This window comes from Polypterus senegalus, chromosome 1 (assembly GCF_016835505.1).
Source record: "Polypterus senegalus isolate Bchr_013 chromosome 1, ASM1683550v1, whole genome shotgun sequence".
Lineage (NCBI taxonomy): Eukaryota > Metazoa > Chordata > Cladistia > Polypteriformes > Polypteridae > Polypterus > Polypterus senegalus.
In genome coordinates, this window is record NC_053154.1 from 120,374,612 (window position 1) to 120,397,931 (window position 23,320).

Sequence of the window (23,320 nt, forward strand, 5' to 3'; positions counted from 1 at the left end):
CTTACTCTTATTCTGTGTTAATTAATGTTGACTTATGTTTATCTTTTATTGTGTCTTCTATTTCTCTATTCATTTTGTAAAGCACTTTGAGCTACATTTTTTTGTATGAATATGTGCTATATAAATAAATGTTGATGTTGATTGATTGATTGATAAGCCTATTTTCCTCAACACATGCACTTGCCTGGTGGGGAGGTATGTCTAGGTTCTCAAATGGGTACTATACAGTTAGAGTTTGAACGGGTGGAGAGCAGAATCATCTTTGAGTTGCAAGAAGGAAATTTAGTCACTGTGTGTGTGTTAATACAGTTGTTTAACATTCAGAGTATCTGGCTGCCTAAGAAGAGCAGATGTTGCTTCTAGTTATTCAATAATACTACTGAAAGACTTCACATCTTATGCAGAAAATAAGGAGAAATGGTCAGATAAATCTGAAACCCAGTTCTGAATTGTTGAAAGATTCAATGTTCCAGTCAGGAACTGTACTCAATGAAGACAATGTTTAAAACATAACTGATAGTTACATGCTCATTCCTGAACATATGAAGGATATTCACAAATCCTATAATCATATAATATGACTCTTGATACTACATATCATTTAACATGTTTTAGATGTCCAGGTAAAGACAAATCCTGAACTGTTAACTGATCGCCACTTGATTGCTGGTTTGTACAGTATTAGGATTCAACTTAAAAAGACCCTGTCAAGAGGAGATCAGTAGGAACTACAACTGCGATATAATTGAGGAGATACCCAGTTGTGCCCTGGTGGGCTAATAGGACCAACACTAGGAGCTCTAAACTGCAATTTACGGATTGTCCTTGGCTTAGTCATTCTCTTGGTGCAAAACAATACTGGGTTGAAGTTTTAACAAACCTCCAGAGAGGCAGTGGAGACAAGAGATATTTTGCCGGGAGAAAAGTGAGAGGAAAATGATACAGCTACCCTACCAGGAATATAGGAAGAAGACAGAATATTTGTCATTATTAACATTAACTTGCTCCTTTCTTTGTATTGTAACTTAAGTTTTTGTTATAATTAACTTTTCTTATACAATTGGCAGTCTACTTTGACTGGGGTCAGCACAAGACCAATCCACTCAAAAATCATATAACCAAAGAAAAAGGGAGATCATCCAGGGAACATCTTCCAGAATTCCTTTTAGGCAGAGTCCAGTTATTGGCTGGACAAAAACATTTCTTGTATTTTAGGAATTCTGGAAGAGGAGAGCCTAAATGAGAACATTAGAGTAGTTTTGATGAGAACTGACCAATTTTGGGTTATTTTTTTTCATTAGATTTATAGGTTCAACTCCACATTGAAGTGGGAAAATAGGAAGAAGAATGGTCATTACTGTCATGTAATGCACAGTAATAATAATAATTCTTTACATTTATATAGTGCTGCACACTGGGAGACTCGGGACACAAAGAAATTCTATCCTACATCACCTATTCAGTATGCAACATGCCACCACTCTCCAACACCATGATTCATCTATACTAATAAAAGGCAAAGCCCTCACTGACTGACTGACTGACTCATCACTAATTCTCCAACTTCCCGTGTAGGTAGAAGGCTGAAATTTGGCAGGCTCATTCCTTACAGCTTACTTACAAAAGTTAGGCAGGTTTCATTTAGAAAATTCTACACGTAACAGTCATACCTGGAACCTTCTTTCGTACATATATACGGCCATAGCCTGCAGCTCGGTTTCCATGTGAGGCAGAGTTGAGTCTCTCATCATCACGCCTCCCACATAATTGAGTGCCTGCCTATATAAGGCCGTCTGTTGGCAGCAATCCAATAGACACGCTGCCACTAAATATTCATGGGTGAAGGACTGTGCTTATGCAAATGAAGACGAGATAGTCATGGATGGACTAGTGTTTGGCACAAATTTAGCGAAAGTGCGAGAGAAACTTTTTAAGTGCCGGGTCTTAGCTAACATTAAATAAAGCCGTGGACATCGCACTAGATACCACAAGCACAGCTGAGAACCTTTGATGCATGTACTCCGAGCGGCTCATGTGAACTGACTGTGAACGCAGTACACCGAGCTTCAAAGAGCGCTGAACAAAAAATGCATTACACAATTGAGAAGGCAGCAAAAGAATATGAAGCGAGTGACGCATACAAGCATATTCATAAGTGCAGCTACTGCGGAAACAAAGCACGGTGTAAACCTTAAGTTTAAATTAAGTTCATAGACACGCTGTCACTGGCATTTGTCATGCCTATGACGAATACGATATTCGCGAGATACAAGTTTAATGAGAAGACACAGGGTATAAACGAGACTTTTGATCACTTTGCAACAGAGTTAAAATTGCTGTAACAGAGTTAAACTTGCTGGTGAAGGACTGTGCTTATGCAAACGAAGATGAGATGGTCAGAGAGAGAATAGTGTTTGGCACAAACTCAGCAAAAGTGCGAGAGAAACTTTTAAGTGCCTGGTCTGAGCTAACATTAAATAATTGCTGGTGAAGGACTGTGCTTATGCAAATGAATAGAAAGCAAATGTTACGTTATTTTTAAAGTGTTTCCTTTTCTTTTTCATAACTTCAAAGAGCTGAACAAACACTTCTCACAATTGAGAAGCACGGGTATTTTGCTAGTCAAATATAACTTCTAGTTGAGTTTTGAATTTGACTAAAGTACTACTTTCTAATAAATTTCCCTGATAATTTATTCCATGTGTTTGTTCTCTTTGTAAAGAAAAACTTCCTAACATTTGTCAGAAATACTCTTACTGGGTTTTTGTAAGTGTTGCTGTGTTCTTGTTGAAGAACTAATTTTAAAGTAAACAGCTGGCATTTACTTTACTAATTCCTTTCATAATTTTAAAAAAACATCAGTCATGTCACCTCTTAGTTTCTGTTGCCTTAAACTAAAAAGGGTTAAATTCTTCAGTTTTTTTAATAATAATTCTTATGTTGTAGCCTTGGAATTGATCTAATCGCTTTTCTCTGTTAAATTTCATCCAGAGAACATCTACAACAACAACAACATTTATTTATATATCACATTTTAATACAAATAATGTTGCGTAAAGTGCTTTACATGATGAAGAGAAAAAGACAAAATAAATAAGAATTAAAATTAGGGAACACTAATTAACATAGAATAAAAGTAAGGGCCGATGGACAGAAAAAACAGAAAAAAAAATCCCGACGGCTGGAGAAAAAAAATAAAATCTGCAGGGGTTCCAGGCTAAGAGACTGCCCAGCCCCCTCTAGGCATTCTACCTAACATAAATGACCTCAATCAGTCCTCATTGTATTCAGGTTTCTCATGGAAGAATTTGATGATGATGGTCATATGGACTTCTAAACCTTTAATCCATCAATGTTGGGACATCACGGTGCTTTGATCAGGTGGTGGTGGGGCAGATCGCCACCACAGAAAACCGGAAAAAGAACAGAAGAGAAAGTAGGGGTTGGTACGGATTTTGGAGCCACCGTGAATAATAATAAAAATTAATTGAATATACAGAGCATCAGGATTAAACTAAGATGAAGCTATGAGAAAGCCATGTTAAAGTAATGTGTTTACAGCAGTGTTTTAAAGTACTCTACTGTATTAGCCTGGCGAATTCCTATTTGCAAGCTATTCCAGATTTTAGGTGCATAACAGTAGAAGGCCACCTCAACACTTCTTATATGTTTAGCTCTTGGAATTCTAAGTAGACACTCACTGGAAGATCGAAGGTTACGATTTGGAGTGTAAGGTATAAGACATTCCGAAATATAACATGGAGCGAGATTATTTATGGCTTTGTAAACCATAAGCAGTATTTTAGTCAATTTTAAATGACACAGGCAGCCAATGTAGTGACATCAAAACTGGAGAAATGTGCTCAGATTTTCATTTCCTTGTTAAGATTCTAGCAGCTGCATTCTGCACTAGTTGCAATCGATTGATGTCTTTTTTGGGTAGTCCTGAGAGGAGTGTGTTCCAGTAATCTAGTCGACTGAAAACAAAAGCGTGAACTAATTTCTCAGTATCTTGCAATGTTATAAGAAGTCTAACTTTTGCTTTATTTCTTAAGTGAAAAATTTCTGTCCTAGTAATCTGATTAATATGTGATTTAAAGTTAAGGTCAGAGTCAATAGTTAGCCCTAAATTCTTTACCTCCGTCTTGACTTTTAATTGTAATGTATTAAGTTTATTTCTAATAACCTAATTATATTCATTATTGCCAATCACTAAAATTTGTTTTCTCCTTATTTAGTTAGAGAAAATTACTACTAATCCACTCAAACAGAAGTAAGACATTGTATCAGTAAATCAAGAGAGTCGTAGTTGTCGGGTGCTATTGATAAATACAGCTGCGTGTCATCAGCATAGCTGTGGTAGCTCACATTATGCCCTGAGATAATCTGACCTAACGGAAGCATGTAAATCAAAAAACAGTTGACCCAGGATAGAGCCTTGTGGAACACCATATACAGGTAACATTCCGTTACAACGAACTCCCAGGGACCTAAAAAGTATTTAGTTGTAACAAGATTCTGTATTTGTTACTATAGTGCTTTCATTAACTTGCATCCAGGTGTTTGCAATCATTTCAATAGCTTCTTTCTCGTTAATTTTAATCCACTCCTGCCCACAAGTTATGCTGCCAAGAATTTTTCTCAGCATTTCCTTGCCATAATACACTTTCTGGGTGCGAATGATGCCCAAATCCAGTGGCTGAAGCACTACTGTGCAATTGGGTGGGAGGAATTCAACGCAAAAATTATCTAAATATAGAAGCATGTTGTGGGCAGCACAGCCAAATCATCCTTTTCTTCATATTGTGAGGTTTCTGCACTCTTTTTCTCACACCGAAGTGTGTCCCGAAGTGCGATTGCAGCATCTGTGGAAGATTGTTTATCTGTTGCCGGGGCAGGGTAACATCAGGCTCATAGCACTGCAGTGAAGCGACACGGAAGCAAATCGTAAAAGATCGGGGTTGCGCTATAAGTCCCTGTCTTGCACCCCAAAACACGAGACTTTTTTTTCGTGTCTGCCGTTTCTATAAGAGGGTGACAATGAGTTAAATTCCAATGGATGTTTTTCAAATGTTGACGAGCCATAAGCAAAAGGTATCGCTAAAAACCGCAGGAAACAAAAAAGGGAAAAAAAAATGGGGGAAGTTCAAAGAAAGAAAAAAAAAATTACAATGTTTCTGTTTTGGGGATTGTTGTGCACAACTGAGCTGCGGCCTCAGAACTAACTGCTAGGTCTTTTGGGCACTTCGTTGTAATGAAAGTATCTGTTGAACGTACTCTGTAGTAACGATTTCTATAGACTCACGTCATATGGGGAAAACTGTTGGGACCATAAAAATACTTTGTTGTAATGAAAATTTCGTTGTAAAGATATTCACTGTAACAGAATTTTACATGTAGAATATCTGTCTTATATGTGTCTTTGAAGTATAATTACCACATCTAATAAAGAATTTTCTACCAGCCAGGTAGGATTCAAACCAATTTAAGACACTGCCAGAGAGGCCCACCAATTGACTAAGGCGATTTCTAAGAATATTGTGATCATTGGTATCAAATGCGGCACTCAGATCTAAGAGGATGAGAACAAATAAACGGCCTCTTTATAAGAATGGCATAATGACTGCCTTCTCTAGAATTTTACTTAAGAAAGTCAGGTTAGAAATAGGTCTAAAATTTTCAAAAGTAGAGGAGTCAAGATTATTTTTCTTGAGAATGGGTTTAACTACAGCAGTCTTAAGACAGTCTGGGAAGACCCCCGTATCTAATGATGAGTTTACCATGTCAAGAATAAAATCAATTAGCATGCCCGATACTACTTTTGAAAAAATACGTGTTGGTATTGGGTCAAGGAGCAGATGGAAGGTCTCAGTTGAGGAAGTATTTTATATAAATCGGGTAGATCTATCCTGGTGAAAGAATTTAATTTGTTTATAATGGAGTACCGGGGTTTTAGAGGATCAGTATAGGGGAGATGTACTATATTATTTCTAATATCATTAATTTTTTAAATAAAAAATGCAGTGAAAGCTACTGGAAGTTTCACTGGAAGTATTCTGGAGGCATTCCATTGAATTACCTGGTTTTAGCAGACAATCAGTTGTAGAGAATAAGATTCTGGGGTTGCTAGCATTATTTATAGTTCTAGAGAAATAACGCGGCCTCCCAAGACAGACTATGTTGTTGTATTCTTTTGTTTTAGCCTTCAATATCTCATAGTGGATAATCAATTTAGTTTTTCTCCATTTACACTCTGCTCTCCGGCACGTTTTCTTTACATCAGACACTCTTTGGATCATCCATGGTGAAACAGTGCTGGAGGATTTTTTTAACTGTCTTTTCAGGAGCGACTATGTCAGTGGCAGCTCTCCCTTAACTATTAAAAATTTCCACCTTACTATTTATATTATCACATGTAGTAAGCGTGCTTAAAATGTTTGTAAACTTAGAAGCTAAAGATTAATCAAATAAGTGTTTTTTAACAATATGCTTCTCGTTAATTTTATCTATCAGTATTTCTATATTAAATAGTAAAAGAAAATTGTCTGAAACTGATATCCACTATCTGTCTCACATCAACTTTTAGTCCTTTAGTAATCAGTAAATCCAATGTGTGCCCTTCTTTGTGTGTTGGGTGATTAATGTGCTGGCTCAGATCAAAAGAGTGCAGGAAGTTCATGAATTCTTTTTCTTTCGAGTCACACTGATTATCAATATGAAAATTAAAGTTGTCAACTATTAGTAACCTATCGTAGCTGGTTATTATAATTGACACTAAATCTGAGAATTCTTCAAAGAAAGATGCATTATATTTAGGAGGTATATACACGGACAATACTAGAGACTGAGCTTCATGAATAACAAGGGCAAGATACTCCAAAGACTTGAATGTACCAAAGTGAACATCTTTACACTTTAACTGGCTTGAGTAAATATTCGCTAAACCGTCACATTTCTTACCTTGGCGATCCGCATGAGTAAAGCTATAATTTGGAATTGCAGATTCGATTAAAACAGCTGCACCGTCAGAGCTAAGCCACGTTTCACTTAATGAAATAAAATCAATTTTCCTATCACTAATAAGATTGTTGATGTAAAACATCTTGTTGGTTAATGCTGTAACTTTTAATAAGGCCATATTTAAGGTCTTGGAAGAGCAGAACTCAATTGTCAGAGTTACGGCTGTTCAAAATGGTAATTAAGTTATTCATATTTTTTATTTAATCTAGAGTCTGTTTTATAGTTTTAATAAAGTGCATATCTAGAGGCGAAATGGTAATTAAATTATTCGCATTTATGCTGCACTGTCTGGATTTTTTTACATGAACTGAGGTTGGTTATTAAAGAATTGATGCAGTGCACTTTTGAAGAAGAGTTCACTATAGCATTATCATGTTCTAGCAAGGCATTATGGAAAGAATTAAAATTAAAAGTACATAGTCAAGAGAGACTAATTAGAGATGTTTTCGGAAAGGACCCAGGCGCTGAATCTATTAGGATGCAGACCATCCCACCTGAAGAAACACAGCCTCTCCCAGAAGAGATCCCAGTTGTCCATGAACCCAATGCTTTGTCCCTCACAGAAGCCTTTTAGCCAGATGTTTAATGCCAGCAGACGACTGTAGTACTAATTTGATCTTCTAACGAGAGGTAAGGGACCTGACATGAAGATTCTCACAGCTGGAGTCCTCTCCTTCGTTGCTTTAATAAGTGATGCAAAATCCGCTTTAAGAATCTCCGACTGTTGGTATGTTACGTCATTTACCCTGGCATGTATTATGACTGATCCCACTGCCCTGTTCTTGTGCCTCTCGAAGACTGTCGGAGCTCTTCTCATAACATCTTGAACATGAGCACCGGGAAAACAAAAAACAAAAGATTTCTGTTTAGGGCAAGAAATGTTTAGGTCTCATGCAGTAGAATCTCCAATCACAAATACATCATCCAGGGTTCACGGCACAGTGGGGGAGCGAAGAGGGTCAGACCGGTTCTGGGTGGAGATGCTTGCCTGGGCTGATGGAGGTGATCTAGCCTTAAACCCCCGCCTGCATTGCTGAAACTGGCAGATTCCCTCATCATTGACTTCATAGCTCTGATGAGGCATTGTGGTAAAACTCACTTGGCCCTTAAAGTGAGCAGCATGGCATGGAGTCAAGATTGCTGAATTGTGATTTTCTGCAATGATCTCAGAAGATGGGGAGGACTCTTTTAGTAAGCGAGCCTTCAGGTGCCTCCATTTGGTCAGGAGTTTCTGGATCTGGTTCTCAACAGCCTGGAGTCCTTCGACAATGCTGTCTATCTCACCATCAGCCATTGTCTGCTTCTACGAAAGAAAGAAAGAAAGAAAGAAAGAAGGTAATTTAAAAAAAAAAACAAAAGACGCCACAAGGGAAAAATTCCACACCCACTGTCAAATTTATAAAGATGAAAGTTTTCTGGAAAATTGTGTATGCACATTTCGGTTCTTCAGTGCAAATATGCAGTATTAAAAGGGAACTAAAATTGAGTGTATACATTACATTCATCACATTTGAAGTTCAATATATTTCTCACATCAATGCACATTATAATAATGGCACGCTGATAAGATTTATTATATGAGTAAGTTGTCATGTAGCAGGTTTGGCAGTATCTCCCTACTTGTTCAAGATGTCCCAAAGATATCTCATTACGTATATGCAAATATTCCAATATGCAAAATACTTCTGGTTCCTGACATTTCAGATTAGGGACACTCAATCTGATAAGTAATAGACTAATTTTTAATTTACACGTCATAATTCCAGGCACAATTTTGTTCCAAGATAGTTTGGACTGATGCCACACTGCTCCAGTGTCCTGGGTTCAGTTCCTAGTTGAGTAAATGTCTGGGTGGAGTTTTAATATTCTCCCATCATCCATAAGGGTTTACCCACTTATACTGTGGTGTCCTTGAAAAATCTGAAAACAGACTGTTTAGATGAATTAGTGACCCAAAATGTGTAAGCACTGGGATGTACATGAGTATACCTTGTGCTGAAATGGTATCTTATCCAAGGCTAGTTACTACCTTCTGCACACCCTGTTGCGGTATTGTCTAGCTCCCTACTAAACTTGTTTTGGAATAAATGCGCTTGAGTAATAAATGAATGCAAGGAAACACTCTGCTGAACAATGAAGATAACTGTTAGTTATTAAGGCAAAGGTCAACTGAGAATTCTATACATGTGTTTAATTGCAACATAAAAACATAGTATAGCATAGTGATAAGAAGATAACTCCTTTTACAAAATAGAAGCCTGATCAGTTTTTTGAAGTCACTTGCTAATGAAAAATAAATTTATATTTGCCTAGCTAAATTGGTAATAGAAAAACAGACAGAAATTTTAGAAACTAGCCAACATCTAACGGGATCAGGGACTAAGAAGATGGAATCAATTATATCGGCTCTCATTGCGGCATTTAGGATTTGAATTGACCGAGCATTTGTTCCTGTTGATAAATCATCTAAAGTAGCAGTTTTATATCCTCTATGATCATGAAGAGTATAAAATATAGAAATCTGGACAACATGATTGCACGCATGAAAGACAAATCTGCACTATTTACTTTTTTCCATTTTCACAAATCTAATTTTTATAAAAAGAACGTAATTTATGAAATCTAATATGACCAATTATTCTGAATGCATTACAGCTCAAAGTTATACTCATTAAAAAACAGCACACTGAGGTTGTAAGTCAAGACAAAACTCATGAAGAAAATTACTGATGGGCTGCAGCATCTCCTCTATATTCTGTGGTGTATCATTTGCATGATAATAGCTACCCTGCACGTATGCCTATCACATTTCAGTTATGTAACAACAACAAAAGAGTGTGTTTGCAATACTACAATAACAGAGATCAGAAAATGGCAAACTAAGATTGTTTTGACGATTTACTCGCCAGCAAACGTATTGCCATTCTTGACAAGTGACAGCTTCCAAATGCCACACACTGTTCAAAGCTCCGTCTTCTTACATTTACATAATCCTTGCTCCTGGGCATTTTAAGATAAAATAATATCTGTCACTTCAAGGCTGTTGGAATGCCACCCTGATATGGATTAGTTCAAAGTATCTGTCAGCTGAAAAGAAATTCAGTGTTACTTTTGTGAATCTGATGGATACATGTACCACCTGAACAAGCCAGTAAATGTTAGAAGTTGAAAAAGAACCTTAAGATTTACTGTCAGAGCTGCCAAAGTACACACATTCTGCAGTTATCTTTAAGTGCAGATTTTTGTCCTATATTTTTCATCAAGAATAAGTAATTCCTTTGCTTATGTACTATAATTAGAATATTCTTTTAAGATACAAAATGCTTTCAATGTTCATATTCTCTTGTACACTCTGTTCTTAAAAGCACTTAGAAGCAAACACCCATTTAATCAATCCTTTGATTGTTTTGGAGGAGTGAAAACATTTAGCCAAGAACTTTATGAAATGATAAGAGTGCTTGTACAACAGAAAATTAAATAGGATGCATCTGAGATCACATAAAATTTAGTATTTGACTGGGAGATTTGAACAGACTAGATTTTTTTTGAAGCTCAGCAGAACAAACTTTCATAAGTGAGTTTCTGTATCTTATAGTATACACCTGCAAAGTTTTGTTGCACTGCCATGGATGACTGGGTTTTTTGCTCATTCATGCTTAATATGCATTTTAAGAATTTTTAGTTGAAATCAGCATTGACTTCATTAATAAAGTGCTAGATGAGTTATTGAAAGAGAGATTTTTTCAGGGTGAGGCAGTGGTTAGGTGTTAGGGTAGGGGATGCCAATGATACTGGTGACACATTGGTTCACTGACCCAAGTATTATTTAAATTAGATATTAACTGAACCTACTGTCTCAGGAATATTATTGATGACCCCACCTTTTATTTTTCATTAAGGCCATCCGGGGACCTAGTTTTTAAGAATTCAATCCATGCCTCTTCTACCTGTAAACGTCGCGTTTTATTCCAATATGATTCATGCTGCAACAGGAACATCACTGGAACATAATCACGTTGTGCAAAATGTCTATATAACACTGTTTGTTTCTCCTGGTTTTCAATCAACCGTAAATGTTGAACAAATCTCGCCCAGATAGTATTTTTTATTTCACCTATATACAGCAAACCACATTTTCTACACTGAATTGCATAGATGCAATTCTTAGTTGTCAGGGACATCTGAAAGATGGGCTTCTCTCTACCTGAAATTGGGTTGCAGACCATCTTTCTCTTTTTGTACGGTATCTACCATGCACACTTCTTTTTCTTTCTAATTGTGCATGACGCCCTCACTAAAAGGTCCTTCAAATTCCTATTCTTACGATAAGCTGCAACCAATTTGCACTGTTTTAAATCCTCATCTTCCCATTGTGCTTCCTGAAAATTCTGTTTTAGCACCCCCACCACATCCTGTGCCTTTGCAGTAATCACTAATGAAATTATCCGCCTTCTCCCTCCTGTTGTAAGCACCACTGTTGCCACCAGTAATCCACCTCCACACTACTTCTCCCAACCATTTGTTCAAGGCCCATCTGTAAATATTCCAGTTCCCTGTCCAACTTATCAACCTTCCACCATTCTTTTACTCCCAATCTCCTCCTCCACCAACTCCTCTCCAACTTCTGTCCTCTCCACCCCATCTCACATCCATCAAATATCAAAATTATCCTTCCTTCAAGAGTAAGCTCAGCACACAGCTTGGTCATATTACAACCGGAGGGCCGAACTCAAAATGTGGTATACAAAGAGATCCTTAACAAATAATTATTGGTATATTTTTCCTCAGTTTAAAAAGGTTTAATTTTTTTCTTAATAAAACTTTTAGGGCAGTACTTCGCCGCTGCAAAGCACGGGTATTTTGCTAGTTTATTTATGAATTAATGAAGTAGATATATTCCAAAAGTTTAGTTTGTTATAAAAAAGCATGGCAGGAATATGGATATAGGAATATGGAAACCTAGGGTATGCTGTCTACCGTCTCCTTCCTCATCTGTCTTCCAGTGCTGCTACTGTTTCTATTTTACAGTTCTCATTTGGCGCCACAGGCAACACTATCTGTCTTACATTCCCCATCTCCATGAGCCAATTAAAGCTGGGATATTTAAGAACCACCATCTATGCCTACGCATCCAGGCCACTGGATTTTAGAAAAATAGAAGCACCTTTGGCTTGCAGGGACTGTACATGCTCTCTGTTTCAGCAACTTCCATGTTCTGCACAGAGTCCTTTCATGGCTGTGTGTTACATGGAATTTCTGTTCTGCACCTTCTACTTTCTTTACAATCTGCATTTTAGTTCCTAAAGAGATCAGTTTACGTTTTCATGAAATACTGGGCATTTTATTACTTTATACAAATATGAAAATGACTATAAATATGAAATACCTATAAGGACTCATGTACAATAACTTTGTATCCTACAGTATATATGATAACATTGACAGACAACAAGTAGTTTGTGTATAAAAATTGCACATTGAAAAAATGATCTAGCAGACTGGTACTTGAACCTTCACATGCGCTATAGCATGTCCTATGCCAACTATGTTATAATGGAGGTTCGTTAACAGAGGTATTATTGTACATGGTTTTGTGCAGGAATCACATTTTCCAGTTAGAGAGAAGTCAAAATATGAAAATTAACACATTTAGCACTTAACCTCCCAGGAACTTTTAAGAAAGGATATGACATTGAAGTATATTGATCTGGTTATTTTACATGCTCCATTTTCCAAAAACTCATCTGCAACCTTGACTGAGACTAAGGGAAGACCCTTGCAAATTCAGTGACGATCCCAGATTTGTAACTTTGAAGAGTTGTCCTGCCAGCTCAGAGGAAGGCGAGGGTCTTGTCCTATGTATGAAAAGATTATACATTCAGGTCATCCAGTCCAAGCTCATAAGAAAAATTGCCATGGTCTTCAGCTAAATCTCTTACTGCTTCATATAATAAATCAGGTAAGTGTTGCTTACCAAGAAATAAGACTGGGTAAAAGCTGTTTTAATTGTATTCAAATGGCTAATACATGTGGTGTTCTAAATAGCTAATTGGTACAGTTCATGTATGCTGATAAGTATAAATGAGCTCTCTCCCCCTGTCCTTGGCTCTTTGTAGGTCAAACAAGTTCCAATCATTTGGATGATTTTGTCAATCCAGTTATGTTAGGGTGAGCTTAACGTAAAAAATCCCTTTTGCAGATGGGTCTATTTTGGCCATGAAGTGACCCAAAAGATTGGCAGCAATACTTAAATCTCCTTTGGCTTTCTAATAGGAGATTAAATGTATGTCACAATAACAAACTCCACACTAGTATACTACTACCACAGCAAACCTGAATTTCTGACAGTTTACAGGATAGATCAACAGACTCTATTTTTCTATATCCTGGTCCTTATTTTGATGTGGAGCCTCAAACATAAGGCCTCCATAAAGGGACCATGGAGGCAGGCCAGGTACCTCACCAGCCTACCCAAGGAGATTCAACCCAAATCCAACTACTCCTCACTGTTTACTGCTGGTTTCAAGCTAGTAGGACCCAAAGAAGGAGAGCTGGTAAAATAACTAGAGAAGTCTCCAAATAAGACAAAAACACCCGCAAGGAAGAAGATGGCCACAATATCTTGGCTTGTGCATAAAAGGGTAAACAAAGAATTGTTATAAATAAAAGATTTTTTCAAAAACAGGCAAAAGGATTAGACTAATAGGCAATACAACTGCAAACAAGTTGAAATCCATAAGCAAAATCCAATGACACAAGCAAAATAAGTCCAGATAACTATACAAAAAAAAACCCACAAATAGCAACAGTCACAAAATCCTCCACAAGCACAACCTTGTACTCATTGTCTCCTGTGCCTTCTCTGCTCTAGTTTAAACAGACAGAGGGAGGGCTCAGGAGTGGCAAAGTAAAGGTGGCCACGCCTCCTGGGATTCCACCCACAAAGCACAAGGGGTATCAGCATTTTAATAAACCATATATAATTCCAAACTATAAAAGAAATGACATACAACTTTGAACAGTAATACTTAAAAAATAAAACAAACTCTTGCCATCAGTTTGAGTCAGTAGACACCAGCATTCATAAAACTAGGTAACGCTTTTTAAAATGTCCAGGGTCCAGTATTGATATTGCTTTGCCTTAAATGCACCTTCTTGTATCTTTTTGACAGAAGTGGTCCATGGTAGGGTGGTTGGCTGCAACACCCCAAGGTGCCATATATTACAAGTTCTGATAGTCCTCTTTGGAGGCAGTATCAATTACTCTGAATTGTTATTTCCTTTTTTACAATGGTGTTAGCTGGATGGTTTTAGGTAGCGATTCTTTCCTAAATCTGTGACCCTATTAAGTGAAAACTCAAACAGGATGGCATGTACTACCGTGCCATATTTGAAGCTACTTCTATTAATTTTTTGTTTGTTTTTTTGGTCAGTGTCACAGTTAGTCAAAGCCTTGTTGAAACTGGAGGCAAGAAAGGAATCAGTCCTGGGCACAAAATACAACCAACAAACAAATATACTGTGAAAGGTGTTTAGTGAGACAAGGCCAAGCATCTGGTACAGGATTACACATTATTTTTATTCTTGTGCTCAGATATACTGATGGTGTCATAAGAATTCGGAAAATAAAAACAAAAGCATATTAGTAGTGCAGGGATACACTTCTGTATAAAATTTATTAGCACATCACTCCTCCTTAGAGTAGAAATAAAGTATTGACCGTGAACATGCCCAGTTAGAGTATAAACGTGACAGGATAGAGTCCTAGAAAGGGAAATGCAAGGCTTTATCTAGAACTATTTGTAAAGTGATAGTGGAAATTGGAGAAAACATAAAGATAAGAAAAATTGCTCAAAAAATACATAATTTCAACCCAGACATTAGGATGAAGGCAGATTATATGAGAGGGGATATATAGCATGAATTGTACTGTCGGTTACATGCTTTTCATTTAAAGTGCTTCTAATTTGCTGTAAAATATATTTGGTTATTCTTGCAGTTTGCTGTTAATTACAAAAGAAAAAGTGTATATTGAATTAACAGCCTGGTTATCTTAGTCAATTTTTAATTCGGTTTACTGCAACATCATACATGGTACATAGGTGCAATTGAACAATAAACTGAAAAAACTCCTTGAACAAAGAACCATGACTGCTGAAATTATATTTAAAGTCAAAAACATGAACTCTTTTTGATAGAAAAAAATAACAAAGCCTGAACTAATCATTGTTAAACAAATTATAACAGAGAAAAATTGTGCATGTTATGGTTTAAAGGCTTTCTTAACTAAAACGGTCCAGGCAGAGTCAAGCTGATTACTCTAAAAGACCATTGAGCTGTCACATTTATACTTCTAAGTTCATATTAATATATACACACCATCTAAAATCTAGTAATTCTATTAATTTTTGGGTTGTAAATACAACTGTGTTGCAGTTTATGCTCTAGAACATGTTATATCTTTTATAAGGCTTTTGTAAGCCATGAAACTTTTAAATATTGATGTCCGTCTGTTAGAATATGAAATGTTTGCAATTATACTCAATTAGTGAATGTGTAATGCGTGAAGTGGCATACAATTATAGTAGTGTGATTGTGAATGGATAAAATATCAGACTGTACATTTATATAGACATTTTGATATGGGCAATTATCACATATTGTATTAAGAATAAAAGATCAACATTCGTCAAAAGAACATAATACACCACTGGAATCTGTTGAAAGATTAATTTAACAAGAGAGAGAAGAACAATGTATGGTCAAGATCTTTGGATAAGATAACTGTCCAACAAAGTCTTTTTAAGTTTGTAATGAGTTTTTCAAAACAATGTGGGTCTGTAGACAGGTCACATGCCAATATGCCATCATCATGGGGGATGTTTGTGTAAAATGCCTCAACATCCATTGTGGCCAGTAAGGTTCCCTCAGGTAAGGGGCCTAAAGCAGAGTCAGTGGTATCCTGGATGTGGCTGGTTGTGTTGCGGGCGAGGGGAGTTTAAAGATGTGCTCCACCCAACCTGAAACCTTTTCTTTAAGGGAGCAAATTCCGGAGATTATAGGCCTTCCTGGGTTCCCTTCTTTGTGGATTTTAGGAAGCATGTAGAAGTAACCCATTTTGGGGTTCTCAGGAATTAAATGTCAAGAGGAAAGCTGCTTACTATTTTTTTTAGTTCCTTTTTGTAGAGATCTGTTGGGTGGTCTTGCAGTTTGTAATAATGCATAGTATACATGTTACTATAATATAATTTTAAAATAACTATATTATCAAACAGTTCTGGGCTGTGTAGGGTGGTATTCTGTACATATTAGTAGTTGTGTTATATACATGGTGAGAGACAGATCACACAGCCAATAAAAGGACACAAGTTGACAACTGTAATTCAACAGCTTTCCATTGATTCATATTCACGTACTGTACATTACATTACTCAGACTCTGTACGAACACATGGAATCTAACTGCTCACATTCTATTAATTTGCTTTTATAACCTGAAGCAGATGGTTGTGAAACAAATTTCAGCAGTATACAAAAACATACCGGTCTCATTCTACAAATCAAAACAAAACATTCAGAATTTCATTGTAAAACATTTCAGCAGTGAGCTATAACATCATATTATTGAGACTTAGAACATTAAAATTCTTTTTTGCTGTCTGATTTCAGTGTCATTTCTTTTATGATAAAATTTCTGTGGAATGGTTTGCAGAACATTTAATTAACCAAGTGTCATTTTTTTTTTATCTTAAATTCAAACAGAATTACAGTAATATTTTTAAAAGGCATTCTACCCATTCAGCAAACACCTTTTTAAGTTTCGAGCAAAATGGTTTTAAGTGAACCTTCAATTGCACTTTATTCTTATGAAATGTCAACAGGTCACACCTGACATTATATTAATATTAAAGCCAGATGAAGAATTTCCCTTGTAAGTAATGAAATAATAATATTATAATAAATAAAAATATAAACAGAAATATACAGATAAAAGACCTGAATGTTTTAAATCTCATTTTTGCTTTATACACAAGTAGTGAATGCATACTTTGACTCATCCATCTTGCATTTTAAAAATTACTCTTATCTAAATGTTTATTCAGTAATGTCAAAGCAATTACAAATGATATCATGGAATATATATTGTTTTTAAGTGCGCTTGTTAATGTGAGATGAGGTTCAGAGTTGCTATGCCAAATGTAATATTGTTTTCAGTGTAGCTGTAATGGACTTACTAGCTAATCTGATTTTCAGATGTATTTAAATAATGCAGAACTAATGGCAGTTATTTTCTATGCAGAAGATGCTTTCATTTACATGATAAAAAAACCAAGAACTTAACAGCCGGAGAATTAATGGCAGAATCAGAATTATTACATATTTTTATCATGTCTATAATTTTTGTAGAGCTTGCTTTGTTTCTGCATTTTTAAATTACTGTAATTTTAAGTGAAGCAAGGGGGACAGTAACTGCAAATGGCTCTAGAAGACTGCATTTGGATCTTGCACTGGTGTGTCCGGCTGGAGTTTATTGCCCCTCCTCAGTGTTGTGCACAGACATTTTGGTGGCCGTTGACTCCGAAGTAGAGAAGGGGTCTACAGTATATTGGACAGGAATTGTTAATCAAAGGGCACAAATTAGTACTTTGTTTTGTGTGTGTTTAATTTCGCAGGATATTTCAGTTTAACTTCAGAGATATTATTATATTCACCTCCTTGGTAAAACGTTTGTTTATGATTGCGGAGAAAGACACTACACTACACTCTACCAAATCTGTACCTTATTCTTCTATTACAACACCTTTAAATTTTGTATAATCTTAACATGACCAAAGAACAAATTAAAGAATTTCAATTTGATCACTTGAAATACCAACAGTAACAATTTTCATCATAGCACATCATATCGAAGATTTTTATTCTTCCATAAAGAAATTCCATTCAAGAAATCACTATAACTGACCATCTGGTTCAATCAGCATTCTTTTTGGGCAAATGACTTTCAGCAAGGGAAAGTAAAATTATGATCCAGAAGTTGAAGTACAATATAAAATGATACCACAATATCACAATACCAGTGTTTGCAATCTACAGAAATTTATAGATGACTCGTCCATCTTAGGCTTCATTAATAATAGGGATGAAACAGAGTACAGGACGACTGTGGAGGACTTTCTCTTGTGGTGCAGCTTCAACAACTTACAGCTCAACATCAATAAGACAAAAGAGCTGATGGTGGACTTCGGGCATGCCAATGAGACTCTGAGACCAGTAACTATTCCGGGGGATCACGCAGAAGTTCAGAGTTACAAGTACCTGGGTGTTCACATAAGCAACAAACTGGACTGGTCTGACAAAACAGTAGCACCATGCAAGAAAGTGCTTCAGCACACTGTACTTGCTAAGTAGACTCTGGTCATTTGATGTGTGCAGCAAGCTGCTGGAAATGTTCTACCAGTCTATAGTAGCCAGTGTGGTGGTCTACACTGCAATCTCCTGGGGAAGTAACCTGAACACAATGCAGGAAAGCCTGCTCTATTACTGTGGGAACACTGTGCACACTAGAAGCTGTTGTGGGAAAGTGGATGATGGCAAAATTGGATACCGTCATGAAAAATCTCATCCAGGACGTACTCAGTTAGAGCACTTTTAGCCAGAGGCTCATTTCACCATGGTGAGCTAAAAAGTGTCTCTGGGGGTCTTTTCTGGCCACTGATATTGGGCAACTCATTGCATCCTCCAGATGTACTCCTTAAGTGTATTTTAAGTTATTTATCTATCTATTGATGGATTAGCTATATATCCTTTTTTTTTCTTTTTTGTATCTGCTGCTGTATGTGTCTGAATTTTCCCTTGGGATTAATGAAGTTTATCTAATCTAATCTTTTATATATAGCATATAATTACACGGATTACAATAATAGAAATAAAAGAGCTACTTTCCACATCATAGCAATAAGTGAACATGACCAGCACACAAATATTTAAATACAAGCAATTAATTGAAATGTTTATCTCTGCATGGGGCAGGATTGAATAATCTACCTAGTTTTAACAAGGCAAGTTGCTTATTGTTGCCTTTTGTCTGTTTCCTAAAATAAAAAGTAGGAATCACTTGTACTTGGAGGTAAACAGATTGGACATAACTTGAAGAGGCACTTGAGCCAATGAGAGGAAGGGGACAGGGCCTTGAGCCACTCTAGTCACTTTTTGATCTTCTCTGATCTTCCCCATTTACTATGTAAAGTACATTGAGTAGTAAGAAAAGTGCTATATAAATGTAAAGAATTATTATTATTTGTGTGGGTGCTCTTATTTTCCTTTATCATGTATATGGTGTTAAGTTAATTAATGACTCTGAATGGGTCTAGTATCAGAAAGTGCCCTGCAAAGCTCTAAAGTCCCATCTAGAGATTATTTCTGCCTTGTACCAAATGGTGGTAGAATACGGTCACACCTGCACAGCTCCCATAAAGAGAGTGTGGGTTAAAATAGGTGGGTGGATGGCTTTAAAGTAAAATAAAATATGTATAACATGCCTGTAGTGGTTGATAAAATTAGAAAAGATGAAAATGGTGCTTTGGACAGGTTTTATTTTATAAGCCTGAAATATATATTATAGAGTGAGTTGTGAGCATTTCAGCTTTTGACGTGACAGCATTGAAGCACCAGTATATACAGAGAAAGTTTATCTCACAACTGAAATAGAAAAGATAATATACTATACATCAGCTATATCTACTCTGAATAGTACTTCAACTATCTTATGAAACAAGTTTTGAAGGCTTATAATACCTATAAAAGTACACATTTGGAAACATTGGTCTAAGTTTGTTTAATTTAAATGCCCACTTTCTACGGGAAAGAGTTGTGGAGAGACGAGCTCAGTACATACACACAATACATCGTGGGGCTCAATCATATATACACTCAAACTGGAGTAATTTACATTGATTAGCAGTTGAGAGTTCCTTTAAGGAAACATTTGTGAACGTCATGGAATTGTGCCATAATTGTACTATAAAAAGTACAGTACATATTTGTGTAATGAAAACCATCATCAGGAAACACACTCAATTCAGTGACATCACTATTGAGTGGTGGGAAATCTATGGTGCAAAAATGAACTGGAATTACTACAAATGGAATCTTTCCGAGACAAATCACATTTTGTGAAAATTTAAAACTAAATGAATTGCAGTAAACATTCTCAAAGGTAAATTGTAATATTACACTAGTAGTGCATCTATACTGTAGGTTAGGTCTTAAGGTTCAAAGCATCATAATGGTGATTGAAAACCAGAGAAGTTTAATGCATTATGTCTAGTTTCCTAACCTACTCTTTTTAGACTTCTGAAAGTCAGAGGGCTTAAAAAATGCCTGACTGTCACCACAGGAGATGTATCAAATTAAATAAAGTGAGCCTTTGGCCTTATATTTAGATTGACATCTTTACATTTAATACTTAGTTTTCTGAGTGCTGAACAAAATAATTTCTGCCAAGGTGGCTGTTGGCGAAGATGATGTCATGGCTGAATGAAGCATGAATTCCTGCTATCAGAACTGATGATGCATGAATTAATTTAAATAAGTAGATGAACTAGAATATGTGATTATTTAAGGTCAGATCCTATTCACCTGTGAGTGTTGTAGCTGGGGGGCAAATAACATTTAAATGAAGCTTCTGAATTAGGAATTAGAACTACTGCTGCATCACAAAATGTTGAAAATGTACATCATTGAACTTTTGGATACATTGACTAAGACACTTACATAATACTAGATGGATGGACTCTGTATATTTTGTGGAATACAGTTACAGTTCCCAATAAGATAGATAGATACTTTATTAATCCCAAGGGGAAATTCACAAAACCTGGATAATAGCAGAAAAAAACTCTCCATTATCTCTATTGTCTTTCATGCTGTTGTAAGTGTCCTTCAGTGTTCACAGCACAGATCTCATGGCATTTGTAAGTCAAAGATAGCTGCATGCGGGAAGTTTACTTAAATAACTGAGATTGTTTTTGTCTCCTATAATTCTTTAAATGAACAAATAGGAGCCCTGCTGTATCAAATCTCCTTACACAGAGGTTCAATTACTATACTTGTTATATTTTTTCTGGTATTTTCATCTCCTTGTAAAAGCATTGCTTGTTTTCTCCAACAACTCTGTGAACTGCATGTTTGATTAGTTTGCATTTCTAAATTGGCCTTGTACAGGTAAATGATTTGTGTGTGTGTCTCATTTGGCCCTGTGACACATCATTGTCCCATATGAGATTATGGTCACGCACCAGAAGAGGCTATGTTTCATTGTAACCCTGTGATGAAAGAGCATGTACAGAAAATGGAAAGATATGCAAATACAGTATATACATTTCCTTTTTTTATATGGCACCCAGAAGTTCTCCAGGGGCTCCACAACCACCTTCTGGCATCACTTCCAGGTGTGCTGAAAGGGCTGACACACAGGGCTCAGCCATACCTGTAGCACCCTCGGGCGCCAGCCAAAGGACCCTAAGACTCACCTGAGGGCTCATGTATAAACGGTGCGTACACAAATAAAATGTTGTGTAAGAACATTTCCATGTTCAAATCGCGATGTATAAAACCTACACTTGGCGTAAAGCAACATACTTTTCCACGGTTCCTCATACCATGTTGTACGCAAATTCTCAGCTCAGTTTTGCAGACTGGCATCACCCAGCGTCAAAGCAGCGCTGCTGTTCCTGAGTGGTTATCCTTTCTTAGATCCACGTCCACGACGGCGGATTTATCAAATACATTGAAATTAACCGCACATCATTCATAAATTTAAGGCACCTGATTGTAATCAACCTGTAACAATATAATGGTGCACAGAATGGCCAAACTATTCCACTGGCATGGCAGCTTTAGCATTGCTTGAGGGCCTCGCAAACGGAAGGGTTAGAAGAGAACACGTATTCCGAGATCATACTGATTTCTTGGCTCATAATGATGACTGGCTTCTAAGTCGGTTTAGATTTCCAAGAGTGATCCTCTTGGAGCTGTGTGCTGAACTGGCGCTGGCTTTACAAAGGCAGACTTTGAGGAATTGTGCTCTACCTTCTCCTTTGCGTTTTGTCCACTCTCGGGTTTTTAGCCACAGGAGCTTTTCAGCGTGAACTGGCTGACCGATCCGGTATTTCTCAGTCATCATTGAGTCGTGCCATCCCAGCTGTATGGGATGGTATTACCCACTTGTCAAGTAGATATATAAGATTTCGGTACACTACGGTTGAAAAGGCAAATATCAAAGCACAATTTGCAGCAATGTCCGGTTTTCCCAATGTAATCGGACCAGTCGACTGCACACACATTTCTATAAAGGCACCGTCAAAGAATGAATTTGTTTATGTGAATAGAAAGCATTTTCACTCCTATTAATGTGCAAATCATCAGTGATGCGAAAATGGGCCTCACTAATGTTGTGGCAAGATGGCCTGGCTAAACTTATGATTCATTCATCCTGAGACATAGTAGTGTGAGGAACAAACTTGAAAATGGTGCTGTGCGTGATGGCTGGCTTCTTGGTAAGATAAGACATTTATTACTTTTTTGGTTACAGTTGCACATTATCTGTATGATGTAACCATATAACACAATTATTCAGGTGACAGTGGGTACCCACTGAAGACGTGGCTCCTCACTCCTCTCGCCAACCCACTGACTGAACAAAAGCGACGTTATACTGACCTTCACTCTCGGGCTCGGGTGGTGGTAGAACGTACTATAGGGCAGCTTAAGGGCTGTTGGCGCCGCCTGGATAAGACTGGTGGAATGCTGTTCTATAGTCCACAGAAAGTGTGTCGCATCGTGCAAGCATGTAGCATTCTACATAATATGGCACTCATTCGTAACTTGCCCATATCTGAAGAGATCCAGTATGATGAACCTGACCCTGGACCACCAAATGATCAGCCACACCAGACAGCATTATAGTGTCGAATGAATGTAATTAACAGAATGTAAAAACAGGTAAGCATCATTTATTTTTTAGAAATTCAGTTAATTTTAGGTTAATGTCACACAATACTGCCGGGATGTTTCTTAGTTCATTGGCTAGATCTCTCACCGCATCTTGAAATTCTAGAACTGCATCAGTCAGCACACGGCCAGATGATTGCCCACCAGTTTCCAAGGCAGTGGTGTGTGAGCAGCCAGCAGCCAAAGATGTGGTCAGCACAGAATCCGCACCATCATCTCCCAGAACATGTCCTCAGCACTGGGGTTAGCTTTTGTACTATTGTCTACAAGTAAATAAACAGTAATTAATA